This window comes from Sus scrofa, chromosome 18 (genome assembly GCF_000003025.6).
Source record: "Sus scrofa isolate TJ Tabasco breed Duroc chromosome 18, Sscrofa11.1, whole genome shotgun sequence".
In the NCBI taxonomy this organism is placed as follows: Eukaryota; Metazoa; Chordata; class Mammalia; order Artiodactyla; family Suidae; genus Sus; species Sus scrofa.
Window position 1 is genome coordinate 7,962,595 of NC_010460.4, and position 16,487 is coordinate 7,979,081.

The 16,487-nt window shown below is 44.5% G+C and overlaps 1 protein-coding gene across 3 annotated transcripts in view; it reads right to left on the reverse strand.

The window, feature by feature from the left end:
- MGAM (maltase-glucoamylase) overlaps nt 1-16,487 on the reverse strand; it is a 125,609-nt gene that overhangs the window by 91,066 nt on the left and 18,056 nt on the right. The window contains exon 1 of one of the 3 annotated variants that reach the window (XM_021079098.1): nt 7,508-7,526. The exons of 1 other annotated variant lie outside the window; for it this stretch is intronic. The gene's annotated coding sequence lies outside the window, so the exon portion shown is untranslated. Of the gene's footprint in view, nt 1-2,810; nt 3,075-7,507; nt 7,527-16,487 lie in introns of those variants that run through there. One more of the 3 variants, XM_021079096.1, reaches the window with a different exon arrangement.

Here is a 16,487-nt window from a genome sequence, read left to right on the forward strand (position 1 = left end):
TCTGCAGCAGTCAATTCACTTGAAGTTTACCACCCGCAGGACAGTTTTCAATTCCCCCAGAGCCAGGAGAACGAGTTGCCATTGCACGTCATTTTCCACGTTTATCAATGCTCTGACTTTGGAGGAATAGGAGCTCTGCTTGCAGCTTATTATTCACTCATTTATTATTTATTATTATTATTTATTATTCACTTATTTATTAAGCTGCTACAGTGTGCCAAGCATGCTTTTAGGAACACGTTATGCAACAACCAACAAAAGGTTAAAATATCCTTGCCCTCGAAGGAAGGACTTATGTTCCTGGGGGTAGCAAAAAAAAGGACAATAAACAAGATAAATGAATATGCAATAGGTTAGACTTTGATAAGTTCTATGGAGAAAAATTAAGCTTAGGTGCGAGGAGCATGGGGAATGTGAGAGTGAGGGTTGCAGTTTTCATCAGGCTGCTCAGGGAAGATCTCATGGAAAACTGCAAATTATTACTGGACATAAATCATGCGGACTCCATAGTAATGCTGTCCTCTCGAATTAAAACGGTTATATGAGTAATTGCCAAAGCTCATTTTCCTGGTACTGTTATAATCATTTAGTCCGAGTAGATAGATAAACCAGGTGGGGCCCAAACCATGAATGGCCAAACCGTTGAAATGGCTATCTGAATTCATCTGGGAAAACCGGATAATCAACATTCTTTTTTTTTTTTTTCCTGAATTAGAGTTAGCATCTGATTTGCATATGGCAATCTAAACCTTTCTTTTAGAAATTCTTCGCCAAACAGGAGAAACAGGGCACTGCCTTGTAAATCAACTATACTTTTTAAAATGTTAAAAAAATAAAAATAGAAGCATTAAAAACATCCTTTGATAACACAAGGCAAAGAGAGGGTTAGTTTTACGGAGACTGAGAATAACTTGCAAAGACGATCCCCAAAACACCGTGGCTATTCTTCAAATTTTCTGGGCAAAATTTACTGTCGTAGTACATTGTCACTTGGATGTTTAGAGAATAGGAAGGGGGAAAGTAGCTAACGGGCCTCATTTTCCCCATCTGAACCCTAAAGGGATCATGTCTGGAAGACAACTATGACCTACTGCGACCCCAGCAGCACAGCATGCAAAGGCATATTCTGCAGTTTTGCAATTTCGTTGCTTTTTTTTTTTTTTTTTTTTTTTGTCGTTTTTGAGCCACATCTGCAGCATATGGAGGTTCCCAGGCTATGGTTTGAATCGGAGCTATAGCTGCTGGCCTACACCATAGCCACAGCAACACCAGATCCGAGCTGCATCCGTGACCTACACCACAGCTCATGGCAATGCCAGATCCTTAACCCAATGAACGAGGCCAGGGATCAGACCTGCATCCTCATGGATGCTGGTCAGATTTGTTTCACTGAGCCATGACGGGAACTCCTTGAAAAATTATAAGTAGAAAATTTCTTCTTCTATGTTCATCTAGTCCTTAGTATTCTATGCTCATGAGGCAGTTTGTAAAATGTTAGCCCATCAAAACTCATCTGTGAGGGATGCCTGATAATAAAAGCCACTGGCATCTGTGGAAGCGTCATGAGCTACCTTCAACTGGGGGTACAGGACAGAAGGTCCCCCAGGCCATTTGGGTCCACCCAGCAGAGCAGACCAAAGACCCTTCCCTCTGCCTCCTCCCTGCCCACCACACACCACACGCTGCTCCACATCATGACCAAGAGCAATAGACAGGCTGCAGGTCCCTTTAGCGCATGAAAGCCACCGTTGAGACCCTCTTATCAGGAACCTATGGGATTGATCTTGGCCTCCCTCCATTTTCCCAGTAGCAACCATTCCTTCTCACCTCTGTGGCCCATCAGGAAAGAAATATCCACGTGTGTTCAGCTAGACGCTTAGCAACCAGTGAGGACACGACCCCTTCTCACTCTGTTTTACCAGAGACAGGCTGGCAACAGCCCATCACCTTCTCCCCTTCCCCTGGTACTTTTGGTCCATATTCACACAAGACAGTCCAGATCATTCCCTTTAGAACCTTCTTCCAGATTCTACAGGAATTCTCTCCCACGTCCCACCAAAGTGTGCACATTCCCCAATACTTCACATTCACAGACACACACACACACTTTTTTTTTTTTTTTTTTGGCTGCACCCACAGCATATGGAAGTTCCCAGGCCAGGGGATTGAATCTGAGCTGCAGCAGTGACCTAGGCCACAGCTGCGGCAATGCCAGATCTTAACCTGCTACGCCAAAGCGGGAACTCCACACACTTTTAGACTCTTCCTCATGATAATTCTTTATTTGATCAGTAAAAGGACCAAGTTCACAGGGATAGAAATAGATTTCGCAACTTCCTGACTATGATGGGTTCTCTAAATACCATTTCTCAATCACATCCTTTTAGAGGGAAGTCCCAAAATGCCCTAACCTACCCCCCAACTTCTATCTCCTTTCCCCTTACTCCCTCACTTCATCTCCAGAATCAGGAAGAATTTCTACCAGCTGCCTCGCCCTGAATATTAAATCATTCCTCACACTACACACAGACACACACACAGGTCTGGCTCCTGCAGGGCTTGTAGATTCAGCCAAATTCAGAGGAACACACACACACACACACACACACACACACACACACACACACACACACACCCCAAGGGAAAAAAGAGTTGAATTTTGTTTGATATGTGCGTTTGTGGGCTTTTGCGATCTGCTGTTCATGTTTACTTTGTCTGTGTTAACAAATGAACAAGGGCATTTGATGGCAGGAGACGAGCACCAGCTCCCCCCACCCCCAAGAGCGGCAGCCCTGAGTGTAAGCACATACCTCATCACCGCCGCCGCCGCCGCCGCCGCTGCTGCTGCCTCTCTCTCAACGATGGGCTGGCACTGAGAGCAGAGCACAGTCCACAGAAAGCAGCCACAGCCCTGGTAACTGGTTAAGGCGCTGATGATAATGGAGCTCAAATGCAAATGACCGTCCAGCTCCTTCTCAGGATCAGCTTTGCTGGTTAATTAGTAATCAAGGTCTTTCTCTGAGGAGGACATCCCGAAGACCGTGGAGCAAGGAGCGACCACCCGGACCCCTTGGGCACTGGACGTTTATGCCCGGTGAGGATACTCTGAGGGCTGAGTGGTGAGGGTACTCTGGGTAGAAGAGCACAGACTGACTCAAAGCACAGGTGATAAAGGACAAAAAAACAAATAACTGATCTCAGTATCCCAGGGAGCACCCTCGTTCCTAGCGGCCCCTAATCTCATCGGCTGATCTGTGCTTGAAGGAAATATTTCTGAAAATGTTTTCAAAATAGTCTTCCTCTTTTCTTGCCTCTAGAAGAAGTGTCCTGAAGCTTTTTTTTTTGGGGGGGGGGGTGGAGGTTGGCTAGAGACCCTTTGGCAATCTTGTGCCTCTTCTGGACCTCTCTTAGAATTACAGCTTTAAGGAGTTCCTGCGATGGCACAGTGGAAACAGATCCAACTAGGAACCGTGAGGTTGTGGGTTTGATCCCTGGCCTTGCTCAGTAGGTTAAAGATCCAGTGTTGCCGTGCACTGTGGTATAGGCCGCAGATGAGGCTCGGATCTGGCGTTGTTGTGGCTGTGGCAGAGGCCAGCAGCTGTGGCTCTGATTAGACCCCTAGCCTGGGAACCTCCATATGCTGCAGGTGCAGCACCCCCCAAAAAGAGTTACATTCTTAAATTCATGAGACAAAATACATAAGAAAAAAATCAATTTTGTTGAGTTACAGTTGCTAGAATACTTTTCAAATTGCAGTATAGTAATGAGTGTGCTTCTTTAATGATGTATGAAAAAATCCAGCAGCTGTCCTAACAGCTATTGCAGTTTCAAAATAGTGTAAACCGTTTTGAGATTATCTTCAACATGTGATGTAAAAGTAATCACGACTTTTCTCAGAACCAAAGTCTCAGGTACGGCTAACACTACTGTGATCTGTGGGCTAAATTTATACTTAAAAGACCTACTAAATGTCAATATTTCAGCAAAGGAAAAAAAACAAAACAAAACATGAAAACGTTCCCCTTCCAAATTCACCTGTTCTCTGAATTAAATGCATGAACCCCAGGTTAAGAATTCTCCTCTAGGAATTCCCTTGGGGTGCAGTGAGTTAAGGATCTGGCACTGTCACTGCAGTAGCTAGGACTGCTTCGAGGGTGGGTTCCACCCCTGGTCCGGGAATCTCCACATGCTGTAGGCATGGCCAAAAAAAACCCCCATGCTCTACTGTTAGGCAGACTCTCGATCAGAGTCAGGCAGTGTGCTTGCGTACCTGCCACTCCAAGTGATCCCAGTGGTCCATGAACCCCCTGGCGCCCGTCCCAAGGAAGCCAGTACTACAACTGATGATGAGCATTTAGGAGCTTTTATTGCCACTGGTCAGAGTAGTTTATGTGCATTGACGCTAATTATTTTATTTTATTTTATTTTATTTATTTATTTTTTGTCTTTTGTCTTTTTGTTGTTGTTGTTGTTGTTGTTGTTGTTGTTGTTGTTATTGTTGCTATTTCTTGGGCCGCTCCCGCGGCATATGGAGGTTCCCAGGCTAGGGGTTGAATCAGAGCTGTAGCCACCGGCCTACGCCAGAGCCACAGCAACTTGGGATCCGAGCCGCGTCTGCAACCTACACCACAGCTCACGGCAACGCCGGATCCTTAACCCACTGAGCAAGGGCAGGGACCGAACCCGCAACCTCATGGTTCCTAGTCGGATTCGTTAACCACTGCGCCACGACGGGAACTCCCGGACGCTAATAATTTTTAAATGGAGTGTTGTGTGTCTGCGTGTGTGTGTCTGCATGTGTGTGTGTGTGTAGTTTTAAATTTTATTTCCTAGTAGTTTATTTTTATTTTAAATTTATAGAAGTCTCAGTCTGACTAACAATGAAATATCAGAATGAGAAAGAAAAAAAAAATCCCTTCTAAAATCATATCAAAAATAACTTAGGAATAAACCTGACCAAGGAGGTGAAAGACTTCTATGTTAAGAACATATATGTTATAAAGACTGCTATGTTAAGAACATAGCCACTGTGATGGAGCATGGTGGAGGACAATGTGAGAAAAAGAATGTAGATATATATGTGTGACTGGGTGACTTTGCTGTACAGTAGAAAATTGACAGAACACTGCAAACCAGCTATAATGGAAAAAATAAAGATCATTTTAAAAAAAGAAAAAAAAAAGAACTACAAAACGCTAATAAAGGAAGTTGAAGATGATTCAAAGAAATGGAAAGATACCACATGCTCTTGGATTAGAAGAGTACATATTGTTAAAATGGCCACACTACCCGAGCTAATCTACAGATTTAATGTGATCTCTACCAAATTGCCCATGGCATTTTTCACAGAACTGGAATAATCCTCAAATGTATATGGAACCACAAAAGACCGAGAATTGCCAAAGCAATCCTGAGGAAAAGGAACGAAGCTTGGAGGCATAACCTTGCCAGACTTCAGATAATACTATAGCGTTGTAAAGCTACAATAATCAAAACAGTATGGTACTGGCACAAAAACAGACATATGCATCAACAGAACTGAATAGAGAGCCTGGAAATAAATTCAGACAACTACAGAAAATTAATCTTTGACAAAGGAGGCGAGAATATAAAATAGAGAAAAGACAGTCTCTTCAGCAAGTGGTGTTGGGAAAGTTGGACAGCTGCATGTAAATCAATGAAGTTAGAATACTACCTAACACCATACCCAAAAATAAACACAATATGGCTTAAAGACTTAATTAAAGACAAGATGTCATAAACCACCTAACCGAGAAAATTAGGCAAAATATTCTCTGACATAAATTGTACCAACGTTTTCTTGGGTCAGTCCCCCAAGGCAATAGAAATTAAAGGAAAAAATAAACAAATAGAACCTAATCAAAAGACTTTGCAAAGCAAAGAAAACCATAAAAAAAATGAAAAGGCAACTTTTGGGATGGGAGAAAATATTTGCAAATGATGCAACAAATAAAGTCTTCATTTCCAAAATATACAAATGCTCACACAACTTAATAACAAAAAACAAACAACCTAATCCAAAAATGGGCAGAAGAAGACCTAAATAGACATTTCTCCCAAGAAGACAAACAGACGGCCAACAGGCACATGAAAATATGCTCAACATTGCTAATTATTAGAGAAATGCAAATCAAAACTACAGTGAGGTACCACCTCACACTGGTCAAAATGGCCATCATTTAAAAAATCTATAAATAACAAATACTAAAGAGAGTATGGAAAAAAGGGAACCCTGCTACACTGTCAGTAGAAATGTAAATTGGTGTGTGTGTGTCAGCCAATTACTCGGCTGTATACCAGAAACTAATACAACATTGTAAATCAATTATACCTCAATTTAAAAAAAAAGTCAGAGTTCCCATCATGGCTCAGTGGGAAGGAATCTGACTAGTATCCATGAGGACCCAGGTTCAATCCCTGACCTTGATCAGTGGGTTAAGGATCTGGCATTGCTGTGGCTGTGGCATAGGCGGGAACCTATAGCTCCAATTTGACCCCTAGCTTGGGAACCTCCATATGCTATGGGTGCAGCCATTAAAAAAAAAAAAGGCCTTGAAGTTCCCATTTTGGTGCAGAGGTGACAACTCTGACTAGTATCCATGAGGACATGAGTTCGATCCTTGGCCTCACTCAGTGGCGTAAGGATCTAGCATTGCTGTGGCTGTGGTGTAAGCCAGCAGCTGCAGCTCTGATTCAACCCTTAGCCTGGGAACTTCCAAACACTGTGGGTGCAACCCTAAAAATAAAAAAAAAATAAAAAAAAAAGAGGTAAAAATGGTACTTATCCAATCAAATTTTAAAGATTAAACCCTATAAAACAATAAAAGACTTGGTGTTACAAAATAAATACACTCAGTGTCAATTATGATTATTTTGATCATTATGCCTCTGTTACAGCTGTGACTGGAGCCCAGACCCTGGACTCCCAACCCTAGGTACCTTCAACTACACCAATATCTCCTTCTCTCCTAAGGATTTTAAATGCCCATTAACATTTAAAAACAAAGAATTATTAGGAGCTACTTTGTCCAAGGCCCTGTTCACACACTCACTCTATGATGTTGCCAGACTAGAGCTGTCATTTGAAGGTTTAGCCCTTGGATTTAAAGAGACGATTCAGGGCAGACCAAGGTACAGGACTGTGGAGTCAGGAAGGGTTTGCAGCCCTGGTGACACACAGCCTTGTCTGGGCCTGAGGATAACAGGAAAACAGGTCTATCTGGGAGCCATGTGGGCCGTGCAACTGTGAGAATCAGTGATGGGATGACAAGCCCTCCTCCTGGGAATACTCCAGACACCACCCTTCCCCAGACCCCATGTCTGGCGCATGCATTAGCCCCTAAGCCACCTCCCTGCTTCCAACCCCTGAAAATACAACAATAACCACGTCCTAAACACAAGTTCATTCAAAACTTAGTTATTATGTGTGTGCTATAAACAAAGATCTATCAGAAGAGCAATGACAGCAAGAGTAAGGAACACTTACTATGGCCTAGGCCTCACGTTAAACGATTCACAGGCATGATTTCACTTTCCCCTTGTCACTACACTGTGAGGCAGTGACTGTCATAACCCCAGATTTATAGCTGAGAAACCTGAGGCACGAAGAGCAATTGCCAGAAGGTTGTGTAACCAACAAGCTGTGAAGCCGGAATGCAAACACCAATGCAATCTGGCCAAGCCCGCCCTGGAACATGGATCTGAGGCCTCTACAACCTCACAGCCAAGGGCATGTCAGAAGTCAAATGGTGGAGTTCCCGTCGTCACTCAGTGGTTAACAAATCTGACTAGGAACCATGAGGTTGTGGGGTTCGATCCCTGCCCTTACTCAGTGAATTAAGGATCCAGCGTTGCCGTGAGCTGTGGTGTAGGTCACAGACTTGGCTCGGATCTGGTGTTTCTGTGGCTGTGACGTAGGCCTGTGGCTACAGCACTGGCTGGACCCCTAGCCTGGGATCCTCCATATGCCATAAGACCAAAAAAGAAAGAAGTCAAATGGTGATGCCACAAAAGACAAGAGAGTACTGATAATGCCACTGGATAAAGAATACCCCCACCTAGGAGCAACAAGAAAGAAACCAAAAGCAAAGATGGATGGGAGTGGGTGGGAAGGGAAGGAGAAAAGGAGAGAGACACTGGGGGGAAAAGGCACAGAGGTGAGAAAGAATGGGGCCTGCTTTAGAAACTGCAGCAAAACCACAGAGAAGACAGCTGTGGAAAAGACAGGGACAAAAACTGGGAAAAAAAAAAAATGAGTTCCCATAGTGGCTCAGTGAAACAAATCTGACTAGCATCCATGAGGATGCAGGTTTGATCCCTGGCCTTGTTCAATGGGTTAAGGAACAGGCATTGCCGTGAGCTGTGGTGTAGGTCGCAGATGTGGCTCAGATCCCACATTGCTGTGACTGTGGCATAGCCCCTAGCCTGGGAACCTCCATATGCCATGGGAAGTGTGCACTAGGGCCATGGCGTGGAGATTCCAGGCTGTTGGCAAGAAGATTTCCACCAGCAACAGGGACTGACTGCAGACCAGAAACTGCCCAGGCTGTCATAAACATGGAATAATTTCTTTTTCTTTTTTTTCTTTCTAGGGCCGCACCCACAGCATATGGAGGTTCCCAGGCTAGGGGTCGAATCGGAGCTGTAGCCGCTGGCCTATGCCAGAGCCACAGCAACTCGGGATCCGAGCCGCGTCTGTGACCTACACCATAGCTCACGGCAACGCCGGATTACTAACCCACTGAGCGAGGCCAGGGATCGAACCTGCAACCTCATGGTTCCTAGTCGGATTCGTTTCCACTGCACCATAACAGGAACTCCAACATGGAATAGATTTCTGAGCTCTCTGCTTAGCACTCCATATGCTGGATTATCTGTCTATCTTAGTCTTTATTCAGACTATTACATTTTCCCACGCCTCCAAAAGAGACTACGTCATACCCAGAGGGAACACTGGAAGCTGGAAGCTGCATGTCCATTGGAGTGACCCAAAAGCATGGAAGTGACCCATGCAACCCTGAGATCTTCTGTGGACATTCTCCAAAGATCAAAGAACCCCTGGATCATAGTCAGTCCTGAGCGAGAACCCCCTTTCTCCTGTGCCAACCTTCCCCAAAGAAAACTTTATTCAAGCTTCCCTTCTAAAACCTAAAATAATCAGTCTGTTCTTTAGGATAAGTCTCAAACTCTTCTTGCTCTTTTTAAGGTGCCCTTTATCATTTTTGACTCTACTTTTCCAATAGTTTTTCACTATGCATCAATCACCTTCGCTCATAGCTACTTCTGCATATTTCCTGAGGGCGGCCCTCCATGGGGATTCGCGTGCATCCTCTGTCTTCTGTGAAAACCCCTTTTCTATTATTGCAGAGCCAAGTTTAAGACCCATTTGGTCAGGAAATTTTCTCCAAATGTTCAATTCACATTGATGTTTCCCATCTTCTGAACTGCTGAAATAATAGTATGTTCAAGCATAGAGTGTTTCCTTCCCACTTTATATAGACGACCATGGGGAGACAGGAGATATTCGAGATTAGGGTAAAAACACTGTTGGATTTGAGCAGCATCTCACATCAGAAAAGACACTCCTGGAGAACTGAGCAGACATCCAAGGAGAGTGACTGAACTGGGGAGTTATGGATTCCACCTCAATTAGCGTAGGCACACCCAGGGAGTAGAGAGACTCTCTTGGTCAGTGTATATATCCTGCAAAAGTAGGGCAACATCCAAGGATAGTATAGAAACTAGGACGCAGGTTTGATCCCTGGCCTCACTCAGTGGGTAAGGATCCAGCGTTGCCGTGAGCTGTATGCTGTAGGCAGGCAGCTAAGCTCCCATTTGACCCCTAGCCTGGGAACCTCCATATGCTGCAGGTGCATACCTAAAAAAGTAAAAAAAAAAAAAAAAAAAAAAACAAAAACCCTCCTGGGAATTAGAGACCACCCTACCCCAGGTTATAGCAGGCAAACCTGGCAAGTTCAGGAGAAATCACTAGTCAGTGTACACACAACTGGGGGATTAGGGCAACAACCCCAATCAGTCTAGACACACCTGGGGAGCAAGTGAAACAAACAACATAGGTTCCCAGGCTAGGGGTTGAATTGGAGCTTGGCTACCAGCCGACACCACAGTCACAGCAACACCAGATCCGAGCCGCATCTGTGACCTATGGCACAGCTCATCTGTCTGGATTTAACCTGTAATGAACTGGGCTTGAGTAGACACATCAGAGAATTAGGGAGCTTCCTCAGGCCAGGGTAAACACCTGGAAAGGCAGAGCCACATCACAAAGAAAACTAACTCGTTAGCCTTAGTCCTTTTCTCTAGAGTCAGTGTCACATGTGACTCTTACTACACCATTCGCAATAACCTGGTAGATTGAATATATGGAAAATGCACTCAAATGTGTATACTTTTTGAAAATTGTACTCATAGGTATATTAATATAACAAAAAAATATGAATTGAGTGGCTACTGTGACTTTATATGAATACAACTATTTAAAGTTTCTTTTTTTTTTTCTTTTTAGGGCCACACTCATGGCATATCGAGGTTCCCAGGCTAGGGGTTGAATGGGAGCTATAGCCTCTGGCCTACACCACAGCCACAGCAATACCAGATCCAAGCTGTGTCTTCGACCTACACCACAGCTCACGGTAACGCTGGATCCTTAACCCACTGAGCGAGGCCAGGGATCGAATGTGCATCCTCATGGATGCTAGTCCATTTCGTTTCTGCTGAGCCATGATGGGCACTCCTAAAATTCCCTTTTTTAAAAAAATAAGGGGATACAGTGTTCTGTTTCATGGGTGAATATACCGCAAAGTGCTCAGGGGAGCGCTAGCCTCTCATCAAGTCCTGGCTGGCTGAGTACCGAGTCTCCATCAAAGCCAGACCCATGTGAGAAGCCCATTCTGACCTCTGAGCTGAGCCCCAGTGGGTGTCATCCCATCCTCCTAGCATTGAACAGGACAATGGATTCTCCCGTCTCAGAATAAAATCCTTATTAAAAAAAACAAAACAAAACAGGATACTCATCTGTCTGGATTTAACCTGTAGTGAACTGTGCTTGGGTTAGGTAATCCTGAAAGCAGCCCTAAATAAGCCTATTAACCTGAAACAGGTGAATATGACATTGAACTCAAATGAAATCATTTGCTGGACACTGTTTCCATGTTAAGTCTTCAGATGGGAGTTCGTGGTCCCCTGCATGGCGTCATGGAAAGAGCATGAGGTTTGGAATCAAACTAGCCTGGGTTTGAATACTGGAATCTTGACTGACTTGCCACAGACCTTGGACAGTCATTTAAATGTTCGGAAGCTCAACTGCCTTCTCTGTAAATTAGGGGTGACAATATGCATGACTTAATACTATCTGAAACCTCTGAATAAGTACCTGATATCCAGTGTTGATTTCCCACTTCCTCCCCCACTTGTCTTTTCTGGAAATAAAGTCAAATAAAACCAGCAAGCAGCATCATTAGCTTCAATTCTGTTAACAACTCTTCCTTTAGCTTATTCTACTCCCAGGCACAGCCTCAGAAGTGTGCACTGGAGGAGCTGGTTTCTCTCATCTGTGGACCACAGATAGACAAGTGGCACACATCAGGCCCTCCCACACTGAACCACAGGCTAAGGGAGAAAAACCAGCCCAGGCCCTAACTTTGCTTCCACGGCCCCATCACTCTCCCTCCTCCTCCCCCTCTCCCCACCCACCCCCACGCACACGCACAAGCACACGCATCTCACCCCTTCCTGTCACCAATCATCTCTCAGTCTCCATAACCTACACAATTGGGTAAATTGTACCTCTTTCTTTTTATTGCAACCGAGCTAGTTTTCCTTCTTTTTTTTCTTTTTCCCCCAAGAAAGCTCTTCAGGTCAGAGGGTCTCCGGAGACAAAGAATTTGCTTAGAGGAGGAGGAATTTCCTTGCCCAGAAATGTTCAAAGGAGAGTGAGAATAAAAGCGATTTCTACTGAGCATTTCAGCATTTCCCTCTCTTGTGAAACATCTATTATTCAGCAGTTGTACACGGCTTTTCATCGTTTCCTACTGCTCACCCCCCCAGAAATACTTGCAAACACAGGTACGAGTCCAAAGCGAGAGTTATTGGGGATAGTACATTACTTAGTAGTCACATGTTAGTCATAAAATTTATATGACACCTTGCAGTTTTCAGGACCTTTTGTATTATCTCTTTCATCGCAACAAAAAGATAAAGCAGGTATTATGAATCCCCATGTACAACGAGGAAACAAATGAAGAGAAAGGACTTGCTAAAGGTCATTCAAATAGTGGAGAAATTGAGTAAGTGCTAACTTAGTTTCGATCTAGTAATTCATTGTTCACAGAGTCAGAAGTTGGTAACTCCAGAAATTGCTTTTTCACATTAAATATCTGTTCATTCATTCAACAAATTCAAACTTTACTCTCTGCCACGTACTCCAAAGAGAAAAACCTTAGAACCTGCTGCTGCTTATTAAACTCTACCACTCCCCCTCACACACAGCTACTTCTCTTTTTTCTTTCTTTTTTTTTTTCTTTTTTTTTTTTTTTTTTTGTCTTTTTAGGGTTGCATCCACAGCATATGAAAGTTCCCAGGCTAGAGGTTGAATCAGGGCTGTAGCTTCCAGCCTACACCACAGCCACAGTAACACGGGATCCGAGCCACGTCTGTGACCTACACCACAGCTCACCGCAATGCCATATCCTTAACCCACTGAGCAAGGCCAGGGATCAAACCTGCAACCTCATGGTTTCTAGGCAGATTCGTTTCCGCTGCGCCGAGATGGGAACTCCAGATAGCTACTTCTCTTTAAGTTCAAATCTTATCCTAGAGATTCCCACCATTTCCTCCATGGCGCCTCTCCCCTACATCCAGGGAACACCTGCCCACTCCTGTAAGGGACCCCAACACAACCTGAACTCACTGGTCACAACTGACTGGACCAGCACTGGACTGATCCAACCTGGTCCAATCGGATTCTTTTCTTGGAAATTAGGAATTGAGACATAGATTCTGAATCATATTTAGACTGTGGGATCGTGTCATGTTACAAAGAGGCAGAAATTAAAGTTTTACTGAAAATATCTGTTTGCCCAAAAGAGAATAGAGTAGACATATATAAAGGAGCAGAAGTGAGAGATTAGTCAACCCCAAAGAAGAAAAAGTCAAGAGACTAGCTGTTAGTATTTTTCTTATTTCTGTGAAAGCCAATGCACAATAGAATTTCATGGGACTCTCTTGCTTCTTCAGTAGAATAATACTTTTACCATTACTACTGTCACCACCTCTACGACTAATTCCCACCATCACCATCTCCACCACCATCATCACCATCATCATTCTGACCGCATGACCACCACCAGCACCCTCACCACCACCATCATCACCATATGACCAGCACCATCACCATCACACCCTCACCACCACCATCAGGACCACATGACCAGCACCATCACACCCTCACCACCACCATCATCACCATATGACCAGCACCACCATCACCCTCACCACCACCATCAGGACCACATGACCACCACCATCACCATCACACCCTCACCACCACCATCAGGACCGCATGACCACCACCACTGCCACCATCACCACCATCATGACCACATGTCTACTACCATCACCACCACCATCATCGTCATAACGATGTGACCACCACAACTACCATCATCGTCATGACTATCGTCATTATCACCATCCTATCTTGCATCCAGGTTCTGTGAGTTTCTATACCTGTCAACCAAATATTCTCTGCTGGCCTTGCTATGACAGACTCTCACCAAAATCTCTAACCATTCCAGTCCAACTTATAAGCAACATGCTGTCAGCATTTTGCTGGCTTCTACAACCACCTGCAATTACAGGACCTTCCTATCCCCATAGAGTCCGTCCAAATTGTTTGGCCTCCCCATAGAATTGTGCTTTTGGGATCAGGATATATGTGGCCTAGGCATATGCGGTGTCACATTGAGAGGTACACAACACATCTTGGAAAATCAATTTTAGTCAAAGATCCTTGGAGAAAAGGCAATTTGAATCAATATTTTGAATTATAAAAAATGTGACTAGAAAGTAATAGCATGCATGATTTTTTTCTACACAAAACACTAAACTTTACAGAAGTTCTCCTCTGTGATGAGACCCAGGGCCCAACTGCAGGGGAAAGTGTGAAAAGAATGCCATAAATGTCTTTAGGTACCACCAATGTCTCACAGCCACGCACAGTCTCTCTCATTGCGGCCCACTTCCCTGGCTCAGCCTCTCTCCCCTACATACTCCCTCTCTGTGCTGCTCATGGGAATCGCCACGTTTGTACCATCTTCCCTGTCTCTGCTGGACAGTGTACCCACCAAGTATCACTGATGCTGAGAGAGCATCAGTGATCAGAGAGCAACAGAACAAGTCTGCTTGTCATCCAACGTCTCCCAGCTCTATCAGCTTTTACGTAAAACCTCCTCTTCCATAATTCATATTAGCGGACAAAGCAAAGCTGAAGAGGGGTCTGTCCAGAGTACCTTCTAAAGGAATCCCTACCCACAGGTCCCTGCTGGGGACAGTGATCTAAGTATGTCCTTAACTACAAGATTCAGCGCTGGCACCTATGTTAACCAGACCGGGGCTGGGCACTAGCCAAAAGCAGATGAGCCAATCTTGTCTCCCTTGCCCTCCTTCCTTTGACAAATCGGACTGCACAGGAAGCAGAGACCTCCTTCCTTTTGGGTCCTCTCTGTGCTTCCTGTTTTCTGCCTCTTCATGACAAACGAACCTAGACAGACAGACAGCTGCCCTTATCGTGTTCCACTTCCTTGTTTCAAACATCTAAAGTGCGAATGGACTCAGAATCCTTCTCGCAGGCAAGCTATCAGTTTAGGCATTGCATTCAGCCTTTAGCTGCAGTGACTCAAGCATTGTGACTTAAAGACAGAAAGAAATTACCTTTCTCACGCAATGAGAAGCCTAAAGCAGAGAAGCTGCTGGTGTGGTTTTCGAAAACTCAAAAACTTGTTGTTCCCAACTTGGCTCAGTGGTTAACAAATCCGACTAGGAACCATGAGGTTGTGGGTTTGGTCCCTGGCCTCACTCAGTGGGTTAAGGATCCGGCGTTGCCATGAGCTGTGGTGTAGGTCACAGACGCGGCTCAGATCCTGCATTGCTGTGGCTCTGACCTAGGCCACTGGCTACAGCTCCGATCAGACTGCTAGTCTGGGAACCTCCATGTACCACAGGTGTGGCCCTAGAAAAGACAAAAAAAAAAAAAAAAAAAAAAAAAAAAAAAAAAAAAAACACCTCAAAAACTTCAGGGTTGAGATTCTCTTGGCTTTTCCTTCAGGGCTGGTGCTCACAGAAAAGGAGATAAGGTGACAAGGCTTTCTATGAAATTCCACCCAAAGTCTTCTTTGTCTCACTGGCTACTCTTATCTGAAAGAAAGATGGGCAAGGTAGCTAATTCTTAGTTAATATTGGCATACCCAATAACACAGGGGTTCTGTGGGCAATGAGGAGGAGAGAAGTGGTAGTGTGTAGGCAGATGGCAATAACTACTATGAACAGAATGACAAGTCGGATGTGTGGATTCTGCCTAGGTCTCCTGCATGTGCCAAACCAACTCATAATGGAGTTCTGCTTTGGGAGCTTCCAGATGCTGGCCTAACCTTTAATAAAATAATATATGCCCCAAGCCCCATTCCCCTGCTGTTCCTCTCATGGAATAGGAGTAACTGCCAGAGCTGGATTTGGAGATTTCTGGGAATCTTGGCTATATGCCATCTAAAAGCATCAACATCCTAACTCCTCACTTAGTAATTTAGTTACCCTGGCCAAGATATTTAACTAACTTTCCTAAAACTCCACCTTGTCATCATAGAATGGAAGGACCACTACACTCTTCGCAGGGCAACTGTGAGATTAAAGGATATTCAGCCTACCATATAATGGTAAATAAAGTCTAAAATTTCAATTCTGTAGCACACGGGGGTCACATTATTTATTGCAAGATTACATCAATAGCCAGGGTGAGCTTGGCCGGGAATTCCAGGTCTCCTAGTGGTCTGGCGCCACCTACTGGCAGCTGTTGAATAATGATAGGAAGATTCTGGATCCCAAACTGGCTTAACTTCTGGGAAAATGGCAATGATTACGATTCTGCACAGACCAGCCACCAAACCAGCCTAACACTCCAAAATCACTGACCTCCAAAATCACTTCACTGTGTCCCAGGGCTGTGAGCCTGTTTCATCCTCTAACTCCTAGGGGACTGAGGTACCAGTATCCCTGTCCTCTCCTTCTAACTTCTCAACAGTGTGATCTTTTTCTCCTGCAGGCTGGTGTGTGGCACTTCAGCAAGCCTCCTGCCTCTAGAACCTCCACCTTTGTTCAAACATACTTTCAGATTTCAGGAGTTATGGGTATATCACTGCCCCAACGCTCCTACCTCTTAGGCTCCCTGAACCCTC